Source organism: Lepus europaeus, chromosome 1, assembly GCF_033115175.1.
Source record: "Lepus europaeus isolate LE1 chromosome 1, mLepTim1.pri, whole genome shotgun sequence".
Taxonomy (NCBI): domain Eukaryota; kingdom Metazoa; phylum Chordata; class Mammalia; order Lagomorpha; family Leporidae; genus Lepus; species Lepus europaeus.
The window spans coordinates 94314895-94329170 of record NC_084827.1 but is presented as its reverse complement, the minus strand read 5'-3'; the positions used below and the strand labels follow the sequence as shown (position 1 = coordinate 94329170).

The 14276-nt window shown below is 41.0% G+C and overlaps 1 protein-coding gene across 2 annotated transcripts in view; it reads left to right on the top strand.

The window, feature by feature from the left end:
• The window catches only part of STAM2 (signal transducing adaptor molecule 2), a 75138-nt gene that overhangs the window by 15411 nt on the left and 45451 nt on the right, over positions 1-14276 (top strand). The window lies entirely within an intron of this gene.

Here is a 14276-nt window from a genome sequence, read left to right as displayed (position 1 = left end):
TTGGTGTGTGCAGGTGAAGAGGGAGAGGCACTGTTTTGTCACTTCTTGAAAGGACACTGATCCTATTGGAGCAGGGCTCATTTAGCTTTAATTCCTTTCGAGGCTCTTTCTCCAAATAGAGCCACGCTGGGGGGTTACAACTTCAACTTACAAGTTTTGAGGATCAAACATTTGGTCCTTGACAGCTTGGATGACTCTTAGCATCACACGTCACTTCAGCCCCATAGTAGGTGACCTCTGCTAGACCTCATTGAGATTCCCCTTGTGTGTGTATTGTCTAGCCCTTTACCAAAGACCTAAAATAAATCCCTGTTCTCGGAAATAAAATGGTCTCAGTCTCCAAACTGCTCTACCTAGATGAGCCCAGTCTGCGCTGAGACAGGAAAGTATTCTCAGGCAGAATTCTGAGGCCATCTTTTCATACTACTTTTCCCTCAGACATCTCAAAACTGCACTGCCTGTTACCCATTTTCTGAAAATAGTTGCCGTATCTGTTTTGACTTGTTTTATCATTATTTTGGTAGGATGGTAAGTCTGATACCAGATACTTTGTCATGCTTGGAAGCAGAAGACGAGTCATGAGTTTTTATTTCCAAACATAGTAGGAGGAGTTTTAAAGATTTCTTACAGGCATTCATGTTTTAAATAGTTTTTTTTTTTTTTAAGATTTATTTAATTATTGGAAAGTCAGAGTTACAGAGGGAGAGACAGAGAGAGAGAGCTTCCACCCACTGGTTCACTCCCCAAATGGCCACAGTGGCCAGGGCTGGGCCAGGCTGAAGCAAGGAGCTTCATCCTGGTCTCCCACATTAGTGGCAGGGACCCAAATACTTGGGCCGTCTTCTGCTGCTTTTCCTAGGCTATTAACAGGGAGCTGAAGTGGAAGTGGAGCAGCCAGGAAACAAATTGGTGTCCATATGGGATGTTGGCATTGCAGGTGGTGGCTTTACTGGTTATGCCGTATTGCTGGCCTTTGTATAGCTAATTTTTAAAAATTACTGATAGAGCCTATGTTATTAAAAGTTTTATGGATATACCTGGGTTCTTTTTAAAGCTGAAGTTTGAGCATAATGGACTATGTAGAGGGGGAGCTTTTTTGTTCCTTGTAGGTATTGATTGAATGATTCTTTATGATACTGTTAGGATCTTTCTGAACTATTTCACTGTGTATTTGAGGCTTTCTGTGTACAGTAATCAAAGCCTAGTGATGAAATGTTATGACTTACACCCACTGAACCCAGGGAATTTAGCATTTATGCCCTAGGAGGGCTCTTTTAACTCTCTTTCGCTCTATGCATTTGACATAGGACAATGTGAGATAGGTCCCCCAGCTCTGGGCAGAGTGACATGCTATAAAATAATGGTTTCTTAATTATAATACTTAAAATTTCTCAGGAGCTTAAAATGTTCCTAAGTACATAATTTAACTGTTATGTAGTGCACTTGAAAAATGAAGTCCTTTTTGGCAGGCCATTATAAAGTCTTCAGATTTTATACTTTTTTAAAAGAGTAATTGTGAGTCCTATACTTGTAGAGAATAAACTGTGCCTGATAGAATATTCAAGTCGGGATTTTTCTGTTTTTTTTAAGGAAAATCAAATCAAGTAAACAGTATTCTATTTTGATGTTTTAAAAAATTTCTTCATATTTATATCACATGGCCTTATGAAAACTGAGTTCTGGCATGAACAAGTAGATTATTACATAGTCCAAAATCAGGCTCAACTGACTGAGTTTATATGTATTTGTACACATATGTATGTACTCAGAAAATTGGTCATTGATGAAGATCATTTCTTATATCAGTGAGGAAAGGGTAGAGTCTTAAAATGCTGGAACCTTCGGCAAAAATAATTGTAAAAATATTTTTCTATCCCTGTCTCATCCCATGTGTCAGGTTCCTGATCTAGTAAATGAAATTCAGATTATACAAAAGATGTATATATGGAAGAGAAGTATTTAATCTTCAGGTAATTAAAACACTGTGCCAAATGATATTATGAAAAGAAAGAATGGTAGAGTCTGTTTTGGCAAAAACAAATGAAATTCCATTATAAGCAAAGAGGAAGGATTAGCATGATGCAGGCAAATTAGATATGTTATGTGTATGATTTGCCTTTTAAACTAGGATGTAAAGCCCATAATCGTATGTACAAGAAGTCATTGCCTACCTCTTGAGGCATTCTTCTGTACTTACCCTGTGTCCTAGCTGAGACTTCCAAAAGTTGTTTCTCTTCGATAAACAGAGATCTGCAATCTTATAAGCCCACTACTGCTGTTGCCTTTTGTTGCCACATGGTGCTGCTATTGAAGCTTGATCCTGTGCAGCCCCTTGAATGTCTGCTCAGCATTGAGGCTTTGGCTGGTCCAGAACATTGCACGACATCCTTTGGGTCAATTTGGACTTGGGATATGGGGTTTAAGTTAATATCCTCAAGCTCTGCTATTCTTTCTCACACAACAGGTATTGTACCAGAGTTATAGGATATGAGTGCACAATCTTCATTCATGTTTGACAGCTACTGGGTACCCTAGATACTGTTTTATGTACTATAAATGATTATAGTAAATAAAACAAAAATTCCTGCCAAAATGGAGCCTACATTCATTCTAGAAGGTGGGAGGAAATGTAGAGGCAGAGACAGATGTTAAAGTATTTATGTTATGAAATAATTATGGAAAGGCCTATGCCTGAAATTCTGCCCTCTTTTAAGTATTTTACATTTAGTCCATGTGGTGCATCCTTATGAACAATACCGGTAAGTATAACAAAGAGATTGAGTCTTAGGTAGATCAGGTACTCCAGGCCACTCTTTATGTAATGGTACATTATGCAGATATTAAAATATTGGTATAGATGTATATTTATGAACATGGGGAGATATTTATAAGTGGAAATACAGGTTAGGAAATGATACATTTGGTATGATCACAGTATTAGTTGGTGTATTAGCTTTTTACCCTATAGTGAAATTCCTGAAGCAGGCTAGCTTCAGTAAAGAAGTTTATTTTGGTTCACAGTTCTGGAGGTTCACAGTCCAAGAATGGATGGGCACAGGTGGCACAGGAGAGACAGAGTGCACCTGTCATATGGTGATCCAGGAAGCCAAGATTGTGGATAGGCCCAAACTCAAGGCTTTGTAACAGCTCTGTAACAAGAACTGCTGTCAGGCTTGCACTGTGGTGTAGTAGGCTGAGCTTCCACCTGCAGCGCTGGCATCCCATATGGGTGCCAGTTTGTGTCCTGGCTGCTCTTCTTCCAAACTAGCTCCTTGCTGATAGCCTGGGAAGGTAGTAGATGCCCACATGGGAGACCTGGAAGAAGCTCCTGCCTCTTGGCTTCAGATTGGCGCTGCTCCAGTGGTTGTGGCCATTTGGGGAGTGAACCAATAGATGGAGGACCTTTCTCTGTGTGTGTGTGTGTGTGTGTATATACATACATATATATATAATATACATACATATATACATATATAAAATAAATAAATTAAAAAAGATAATAAAATAAAAGAAATAAATAAAAATCTTTTAAAAAAAGAGCTACTGTCTGATGGTATACTTTCAGTGACCTAAGGACCTCCTGGCCACACCTCTGAACATCATAAATGTGTTGTTTCCATCCTGCTGGTGCTGTTAAATTTATGACTTTGGAATTTAAAGTCCTGCAAGAGTTTGGGAACTAAATCATAATTCACACCATAGCATCCCACCTCTGGCTCCCTGAAATTCATGTCCTTACAGCAGACAATGGGGGAACACTTCTGCTTACTCTGAAGTTTTCCTTCCTGAGAAGAGGATTCCATTAGTGTCATCCTAAACTATGCCTTTCTTTACTTCTTTAGTCCCTGTAATGGCTTGCTTCGTTGGGAATATGAGAATAACTGGCTCATTGTAATCCCTTTTGTGTAGGACTAGCTAGTTTTCCCACCACCATTGAGTGATTTTTTTTTTAATTTCTCTATAGAATATTCTATACATTGGCTTACCTCCCCTGCAAGAAGAGGCCAGCTCCTGTTTAGTGCTAAGTCATGCCCATTTCTAGGGCTCACTAATTGGCAAGCCTCTTTGGCTTGTACACCTAAAGTTTCTACTGGTATCAACAATGACATTGTACTCTTTGTTTCTAATCTTGTTCATAATTTAGCCAGGGAAAGGGGTGTCAGTTTTTGCATGCCTTCTTTGAATACCTTATACTATAATCCCGTTTCTGATTAGTTTTAATATATCTTTGTGATTTTTCCATTTGTATGTGTAGAAAAAGGACTAGAGAGATGCACATCTAGTTTTAAAATGGGCTGGTGCAATTAGGAGGTTTTTTTTTTCTTTGTACTTTGGAATTCTCTGAACTTAATAGATATGTACTTAAAAAATAGTTAAGCATGGGGCTGGCGCTGTGGCATAGTGGGTAAAGCTGCTGCCTACAGTGCCAACATCCCATGTGGGCGCTGGTTCAGGTTCTAGACGCTCCTTTTCCAATCCAGCTCTCTGCTATGGCCTAGGAAAGCAGTGGAAGATGGCCCAAGCCCTTGGGCCCCTGCACCCACGTGGGAGACCCGGAAGAAGACCCTGGCTCCTGATCAGTGCAGCTCTAGCCATTGCGGCCAATTGGGGAGTGAACCAGCGGATGGAAGACTCTGTCTCTCTCATTCTCTCTCTCCTTCTCTCTCTGTGTAACTCTTTCAAATAAAATAAATAAATCTTAAAAAAATAGTTAAGCATTTTAAGCCTCTGAAAAATAGTTTAGTCTTACTTTCCATGTAGAAGAGTAAGTCTTTTTTTGCACATGAAAAGAAGCTGAGCCTGAGTAGATGTAACTCTACCTAAATAGTTTGGTTCTTGGGTCTGGAACCTAGAGTAGGCAAAAAATATATTACTTTTTGAAAATCTCTGATTTATCATTTCATCACACATCAATTAATAATCATACATATCAAAGTGATATGTATTTTTTCTTTTCTTCCATAAATAATGTTATACAATTTGCATGATTTTTTAGCAGTGAGTTTCAGCATTTAACTGAGGTTAACGGGATTTGGTGTATTTGTCTTTGTACTTATAAAGTATAGCTGTCCTCTAAGCCTGTTTACTTCTTAGATTATTTTGACTATTCTTTGCTAGTAAAAAAAAAAAGTACTTCAGATTTCTATCATCCCTCCTGCTTATTAATTATATTTATATAGAAATAAAATAACCCTATATTATACATAGTATATTTTATTATATTTGAAATTATATATTTATTAAAGTGGAAAAACAAAATACTTCTAAAGTGATACTTTTTGTATCTCTACCCTTCTAGCAGAACAAAAATTGTACTTTCATGGTGAAATTTTATGAAAGCTTAATGAAATGAAAAGACTAATTATTGTTAATTATTCAGTAATTATATTCTGGTCAAGCTTTTTTTTTTTTTTTTTTTTGCAGATTTATTTATTTATTTAAAAGGCAGAGTTACAGAAAGGCAAAGGCACAGAGAGAGAGGTCTTCCATCTGCTGGTTTACTCCCCACATGGCTACAACAGCCAGAGCTGAGCCAATCCGAAGCCAGGAGCCAGGAGCTTCTTCTGGGTCTCCCACCTGGGTGCAGGGACCCAAGAACTTGGACCATCTCCTACTGTTTTCCTAGGCCATAGCAGAGAGCTGGATTGGAAGTAGAAAAGCTGTGATTCGAACTGGTGCCCATATAGGATGCCAGCGCTGCAGTGGTGGCTTTACCTGCTGTGCCACAGTGCCAGCCCCACTGGTCAAGCTTTTTAACATTTTTAAAAATTTTTTATTTGGGGGTCTGGCACCGTGGCCTAGCCGGTAAAGCTGCCGCCTGCAGTGCCGGCATCCCATATAGGTGCTAATTTGAGTCCCAGCTGCTCCACTTTCGATTCAGCTCTCTGCTATGACCTGGGAAAGCAGTAGAAGATGACCCAAGTCCTTGGGCCCCTGCTCCGCATGGGAAGACCCTGAAGAAGCTCTTGGCTCCTGGTTTCAGATCAGCACAGCTCCAGCCATTGCGGCCAATTGGGGAGTGAACCAGCAGATAGAAGACCTCTCTTCCTGCCTCTCTCTCTCTCTCTCTCTCTCTGTCTTTCCTTTTTGCTGTGTAACTCTGACTTTGAAATAAATGAATAAATCTTAAAAAAAATTTACTTTGATCATGAAATATCAGACCGCAAAAAATGTTAAGAACAAAATAATTTCTTGGCTGGCACCGCAGCTCACTAGGCTAATCCTCTGCCTGTGTCGCTGTCATACCGGGTTCTAGTCCCAGTCGGGGTGCCGGATTCTGTCCCGGTAACCCCTCTTCCAGGCCAGCTCTCTGCTGTGGCCTGGGAGTGCAGTGGAGGATGGCCCAAGTCCTTGGGCCCTGCACCCGCATGGGAGACCAGGAGGAAGCACCTGGCTATTGGCTTTGGATCAGCGTGGTGCGCTGGCCGCAGTGCTCTGGCCACAGCGGCCATTGGGGGATGAACCAATGGAAAAAGGAAGACCTTTCTCTGTCTTTCTCACTGTCTACTCTGCCTGTGAAAACAAAATAATAATAATTTCTTGATATGTACTGTACAACTCAATTAACCACTTTGTGCATACAGTTATGCCCCTGTGTACCCTGTTTTGAATCCCTCACCTCAGTTTAGTGTTTATTATTCTCATGCCTGTTAGTATTTTTGCCTATGTATATCTCTTAAGATAATGAATTTTTTTGAATGTTTTTACAACTTCAAGTGAAGCAATATATTGCTGTTGGGAATGTGAAATAGTATAATTGCTTTGGAAAATTTTTTGCCTGTTCTTAAAAAAAGTTGTAGTGCTGTGGTAATACTGAGCAGTTCTACTCCTAGTAATATACCAAAGAGAAATGAGATCATCTATTCACACAACAACATGAGTGTCATAGGAACAGTGCATTTTGTATATATCAGAAAGTTAAAAGCCAACAACCAAATGATAAACTGATAAATTGATAAATAAAATATGGTATATCAGTACAAAGGGATATTAACTCAGCAGTAATATATGAAATGCGGATATGTGCTACAACATGGATAAATTTGAAAACATTATGCTAAATAACAGAAACCAAACAAAAAACATATATTGTGTGATTCTGTTTACATGAAAAATCCAAAATAGGCAGATCTATATATAAAATTGATATGGGGAGAGAAGAGTGCCAGTAGGTACCATTTATTTCTGGGGTGATATTTTAAAATTAGATAATGGTGATTGTTGCAGAACTTATATATACTAAAAACATTGGGGCTGGCATGCAGCAGTTGTTAAGCTGCTGCCTGTGACAGCATCCAATATCAAAGCACTGGTTAGAGTCTGGGTCACCCTGCTTCTGATCCAGCTCCCTGCTAATGTGCCAGGGAAAGCAGCAGAAGATGGCCCAAGTTCTTGGGCCCCTGCCATCCACTTGGGAGACCTGGATGAACTTCCTGGCTGTTGAATCCATTTAGGGAGTGAACTAGCAGGTGGGTGATCTCTTTCACTCTCTTTCTCCCCTTCTGTTTCCTTCTCTGTAACTCTGCCTTTCATATAAATTAATTAATTTAAAAACCCATATTCATGAATTGTATTGGTATGTGAATTAGCTCTCCATAAATCTGTTAAAAAATTTTTCATGTGAATGTTCTAAATTCTTCAGGTATTGCTTTTTGACTAAGCCTTATAAGCCCAAATGATCGCATCTTAGATTCATTACTTTTTCAAATTGAAATGTATACAAATTTCGTGTGTTTCATATATACAGATTTAAGACCATAGTGATACTTCCCTCCCTTCCACCTCCTTCTTTTATTCCTACTTTTAATTTTCACAATGATCTACTTTCAGTTTGCTTTATACTCACAAGATTAACCCTACTAAGTAAAGAGTTCCACAAATAGTAAGAAAAATAAACTTTCTCAATAGTAGGGGCAAGGGCTGTAACAATCATCTTTTTTTTTCTGTTTCATTTTTTTTTTAAAGATTTACTTATTTATTTGAAAGAGTTACACAGAGAGGAGGAGAGGCAGAGAGGGAGGGAGGGAGGGAGAGAGAGAGATAGATCTTCCATCTGCTGGTTCACTCCCCAATTGGCCGCAATGGCTGGAGCCGCACCAATCTGGAGCCAGGAGCCAGGAGTCTCCTCCGGGTCCCCCATGTAGGCACAGGGGCTCAAGGACTTGGGCCATCCTCCACTGCCCTCCCAGGCCATAGCAGAGAGCTGGATCGGAAGTGGAGCATCCAGGACTTGAACCTGCACCCATATGGGATGCTGGCATGGTAGGCAGTGGCCTTACCTGCTACGCCACAGTGCCAGCCTGTAACAATCATCGAATCTCAAAATATCAATTTAACGCCTATACATTACATTTTTCGTACTGTGTTACACAGATCAAGGAAAACATATAGTGTTTGTCTTTTTGGGACTGGCTTATTTCACTAAGTATAATAATTTCCAGTTTCCATTTTGTTGCAAAAGACAGGATTTCATTCTTTTTTATGACTGAGTAGTATTTTATACTATACATATACCATAGTTTTTTTTTTTTTTTTATCCAGTCATTAGTTGATGGATACCTGGATTGATTCCACATCTTAACTATTGTGAACTGAGCTGCAATAAACATGGGGATACAGATAACTCCTTCATATGCTGATTTCATTTCATTTGGGTAAACTCCTAGGAGTGGGATGGCTGGGTCATGTGGTGTATCTGTTTTAAACTTTCTGCAGTATATCCATACTGTCTTCCACAATGGCTGTACTAGTTTACAGCCCCACCAACAGTGGATTAGGGTTTCCCAATGTCCTTGCTGGCATTTATTGTTTGTCGATTTCTATATGAGAGCCACTCTAACTGGAGTGAGGTGAAATCTCATTGTGGTTTTGATTTCTGTTTCCCTGATAGCTACTGATCTGAGTATTTTTGCATGTATTTGTTGGCCGTTTGAATTTCCTCTTTTGAAAAAAGCCTATTCAAGTCCTTTGCCCATGTCTTAACTGCATTGTTTGTTTGTTTGTTTGATTTTTGTTGAATTTCTTGAGTTCTTTATAGATTCTGGATATAAATCCTTTATCAGTTGCATGGTTTGCAACTATTTTCTCCCATTCTGTTTGTTGCCTCTTCATTTTGCTGAGTGTTCCCTTTGCAGTGTAGAAGCTTCTTAGTTTGATGTTCCATTTGTCATTTTGGCTTTGATTGCCTATGCTTCTGGGGTCTTTTCCAAGAAGTCTTTGCCTATGTCAGTGTCTTGCAGAGTTTCTCTAATGCTGTCTTCTAGTAATTTGATTTCAGGTTATAGATTTAGATCCTTGATTCATTTAGAGTTGATTTTTGTATAAGTTAGGGAATTTTCTCAGTACCATTTGTTGAAAAGACTTCTTTCTCCAGAGATTGATTTTAGCTCCTTTGTCAAATATTACTTGGTTGTAGATGTGTGGATTGATTTTTGGTTTTTCTGTTCTACTCTCTTGGTCTGCATGTCTATTTTTGTGCCAGTACCTGCTTTGAATATAACTATCCTGTAGAGTTTCTTGAAATGTGGTATTGTGATGCCTCTTGCTTTGGTTTTGTTGTATAAGATTGTTTTAGTTATTTGGTGTCTCTTGTGTTTCCATATGAATTTTAACATTTTTTTTTCTAGATCTGAGAATAATATAGTTGGTAAGTTGATTGGGACCACATTGAATATGTAAATTGCTTTTGGTAGTATGGACATTCTGATGATGTTGATTGTTCTAATCCACAAACATGGAAGATTTTTCCATTTTTTATGTCATCTTCTATTTCTTTAATGTTTTGTTATTTTCATCATAGGTAATCTTTCACCTCCTTGATTAAATGTATTCTAAGGTATTTAATTTTTTCTGTAGCCATTGTGAATGGGATTGATTATAGAATTCTTTCTTAGCCATTGCATTGTCTTTGTATACAAAAGCTGTTGATTTTTGTGTGTTAATTTTACATCCTGCCACTTCACCAAAGTCTTTTATAAGTTCCAGTAGTCTCTCATTGGAGTCTTTTGGTTCCCCTATATATAGAATCATGGCATCTGCAAATAGGGATAATTTGACTTCCTCCTTTCCAATTTGTATCTCTTTGATTTCTTTTTTCTTGCCAATGCCTCTGGCTAAAACTTACAGGACTGTATTGAATAGCATTGATGAAAGTGGACATCCTTTTCTCTTTCCAGAGCTTAGTGGTAATACTTCCTTTTCCCTCTTCAATAAGATGTTGACTGCGTTTGTCACAAATTGTCTTGATTGTGTTGAGAAATATTCCTTCTATACCCAATTTGCTTAAGGTTTTCATCTTTCATCATGAAAGGGAGTTCTATTTTTTTTTATAGATTTACATATTTATTTGAAGGGCGGAATTACACAGAGAGGAGAGGCAGAGAGAGAAAAAGGTCTTCCATCCGATGGTCCACTGCCCAATTGGCTGCAACGGTTGGAGCTGCATCAATCTGAAGCCAGGAGCCAGGAGCTTCTAATGGGTTTCCCTCGTGGGTGCAGGGGCCCAAGGACTTGGGCCATCTTCTACTGCTTTCCCAGGCCATAGCAGAGAGCTGGATGGGAACCTCCCAACATGGGATGCCGGCGCTTCAGGCCAGGGTGTTAAGCTGCTGCGCGACAGTGCCAGCCTCAGGAAGTTCTGTTTTTTCAAAGGCTTTCTCTTCATCTATTGAGATGTATGACATTTATTGATTTGTGACCAGTGAACCATCTCTGCATGCCAGGGATGAATTCCACTTGGTCTGTGTGAATGATTTTTCTGATGTGTTGTTGGATTTGATTAGCTAGTATTTTGTTGGGAATTTTTGCATCTATGTTCATTGGGGATATTGGTCTAAAATTTTCTTTCTCTGTCTTGTCTTTTTTGATTTAGGAATTAAGATGATGCTGGCCTTGTAGAAGGAATTTGGGAGGATTCGTCCCTTTCAAGTATTTTGAATAGCTTGAGAAGAATTGGAATTAGTTCTTTAAAAGTCTGGTAGAATTTATCAGTGAAGCCATCCGCCCTTGAGCTTTTCTTTGTTAGGAGGTTCTTTATTACTGAATCAGTCTCTGTTTTGGTTATTGGTCTGTTTAGGTTTTCTATGTCTTCATGACTCAATTTTGACATATTGTGTCCAGGAATCTATCCATTTCTTCTGTATTTTCCAATTTTTGGCATACAGCTCTTTGTAGTAATTTCTGATGGTTCTTTTTATTTCTGTGATATCCATGGTCATTTTTTTTTTCATCTCTGGTTTTTTTTTTTTTAAGATTTAATTTATTTATTTGAAAGGTAGAGTTACAGACAATGAGAGGGAAAAACAGAGAGAAAGGTCTTCCATCCTTTGGTTCACTCCCCAATGGCCACAATGGTTGGAGCTGTGCCGATCCAAAGCCAGAAGCCAGTTCTTCTTCCTGGTCTCCCATGTGGGTGCAGGGAGCCCAAGGACTTGGGCCATTTTCTGCTGCTTTCCCAGGCCACAGCAAAGAGCTGGATGGGAAGAGGAACAGCCGGGACTAGAACTGGCGCCCATATGGGATGCTGGCACCTCAGGCGGAGGATTAACCTACTGTGCCACAGCACTGGCTCCCATCTCTGATTTTATTAATTTGGTCAGAGCTGGCCCAGTCTGAAGCCAGGAGCTAGGAGCTTGGGGCCCAAGGATGTGAGCACAGGGCCCAAAGCACTTGGGTCATCTTTCGCTGCTTTCCCAGGCCATAGCAGAGAGCTGGATTGGGAAGTGGAGCATCTGGGACTTGAATGGGTGCCCATATGGAATGCCAACACTGCAGGTAGTGGCTTTACCCGCTACGCCACAGCACTGGCTCTACCAGTGCTGTTTTAATTTTTCTGACTTCTCCCATGTCATGTATGGATTTCATTAATTGTGAATTTGCTTCTCATTGCTTCTAAATAATCCTATGATTAATCTTTTGAATTTCATTTCAGGCACTTTATCAGTCTCTTTGTCTTCACATTCTAATATTGAAGTGTTGTGTTCCTTTGGGGGAGTTACATTGTCTTTATTCTTGTTTCTTGAATTTCTGCATTTATTTTGGGAATAATTGGTTTTCTACTGTGTTCGCTTTTATCTTTGAATTATGCCTCTGTGGCTTAGTAGAGTGTGTGCTCTTTCAGTGAATACCCACAGGCTTGTGCTGGGTGTGGCCAAGGAGCTCAAATCGGTGCTCCATGGTGAGGCAAGTATTCAGGGTTAACATCCACAGTGGGCATGGTGGATCTCTGTTGTCAGCAGGAGATAGGGCATGATCACAAATATTGGCATAATCACACTCTTACCGCCTCTCTTCCAAGGTGATCAATGCCCTGGCTTAACCCACTGTGGGTGCAGCACTCATGAACTGCACAGTGGATCTGTACAATCCTAGGATCCCTGGATCTCGCTAAATGCCCCACATCAGGCAGTCAGGGAGCTTTTAGTTTGTAGAGCCGCACACAGGGATTGCCCACAGACCTAGCTACACCTTACCTCCTATGGTACAGTCACCGAGTTCCCACAGTCTCAGCACACAAGGCTCCCACACCACTAGCTTGTCCCATCCACGGAGAGGCAAAGACATTCCCAGAGCCAACTGCCTGTGGGTGCTCTGCCTTGGTGGTTTGAAATCCGGAGCCTGTGATGTGTGGAGAGGCTAGGGCCACCTCAGTGTCTTATATGGGTGCCCAGTCTCCTGTCAGTCTTACCAGCCAGACTCAAAGTCAATGGGGAACATGGATTTTTCCCTGTGGTAAAATCCCACCATCACCCACGTGCACAAGAGCCTCCACAGCTGCTACTTATGTCAAAATGGCTCCATCTCCCTGCCACTTGCCAGGTGCATGCACAAGAGCCACCGCAGCTGCTTTGTGTCAGAACGGCACCTTCTCCCTACCAGTTGCCTGGCTCACACAAGAGCCGACACAGCTGCTACTGATGTCAAAATAACACCCTTTCCTGCCTGGTTGCTGGGATCCGTTGTGGGACAATGGGAAAAGAGAAATGTTCCCATTTTTCACGGGTACCTTGTTCCCTTTAGGGCTCTAGGAGGCCAGAACCAAAGGCATTGTGCTCTGCCAGGTTCTCCCTCCAGCACTGTCACCAGTGGCACAGGCTGCTGTCACCTCGCCCTCCAAAGCTGGAGCTTCCTCTGGCTCTTGGCTGTGGGAATTGTGTGTTGTGTCCACACTCAATCCTGCATGTCCGCACCTTCCATGCTGATCCACAGCATCCCTCTTCCTCCCGTAGAATTTCCACTGCAGATTTCTCTCCTAGTCTCCCCTGGGAATTCACTTCCTAATTTTTTGCTACTATTTCCCCCTAGCCTAAAGCAGTATGTCCTTTCCCTATTCTGCCATCTTGGAATCTCTTCCTTCCTTTTTGTACATTCAGTTTTCTGTGCCTTATTTTCTTACTCCATTGTATGAATTTTTTTTTTAAAGATATATTTATTTATTTGAAAGAGATACACAGAGAGAGAAGGAGAGGCAGAGAGAGAGAGAGGAGAGAGAGAGAAGGGTCTTCTATTTGCTGGTCCACTCTCCAGTTGGTTGCAAGGGCCGGAGCTGTGCTGATCCGAAGCCAGGATCTAGGAGCTTCCTCTGGGTCTTCCCATATGGGTGTAGGGGCCCAAGGACTTGGGCCATCTTCTACTGCTTTCCTAGGCCATAGCAGAGAGCTGGATCCAAAGTGGAGCAGCTAGGACTTGAACTGGCGTCTGTGTTGGATGTCGGCACTGCAGGCAGTGGCTTTATGTGCTACACCATAGTCCCAGATTGTATGACTTTCTTAACCAGTTTTCCTTTTTGCTATTAAAAATAGTGTTTCGGCCGTCACCACGGCTCAGTAGGCTAATCCTCCGCCTTGTGGCGCCGGCACACCGGGCTCTAGTCCCAGTCGGGGTGCCGGATTCTGTCCCGGTTGCCCCTCTTCCAGGCCAGCTCTCTGCTATGGCCCGGGAGTGCAGTGGAGGATGGCCCAAGTGCTTGGGCCCTGCACCCCATGGGAGACCAGGAGAAGCACCTGGTTCCTGGCTTCGGATCAGCGCGATGCGCCGGCCACAGCGCGCCGGCCACGGCGGCCATTGGAGGGTGAACCAATGGCAAAGGAAGACCTTTCTCTCTGTCTCTCTCTCTCACTGTCCACTCTGCCTGTCAAAAAAAAAAAAAATGGTGCTTCACTAAACAGTTTAATGTTTGTTTCCTTTGTGAGGATACATTTTTAAGGTTTTTTCCAAACTAGAATTTGATGGAGTTTTTAATTTAATAGTTTGGATGTTTTTAATTATTATTTTTTAAA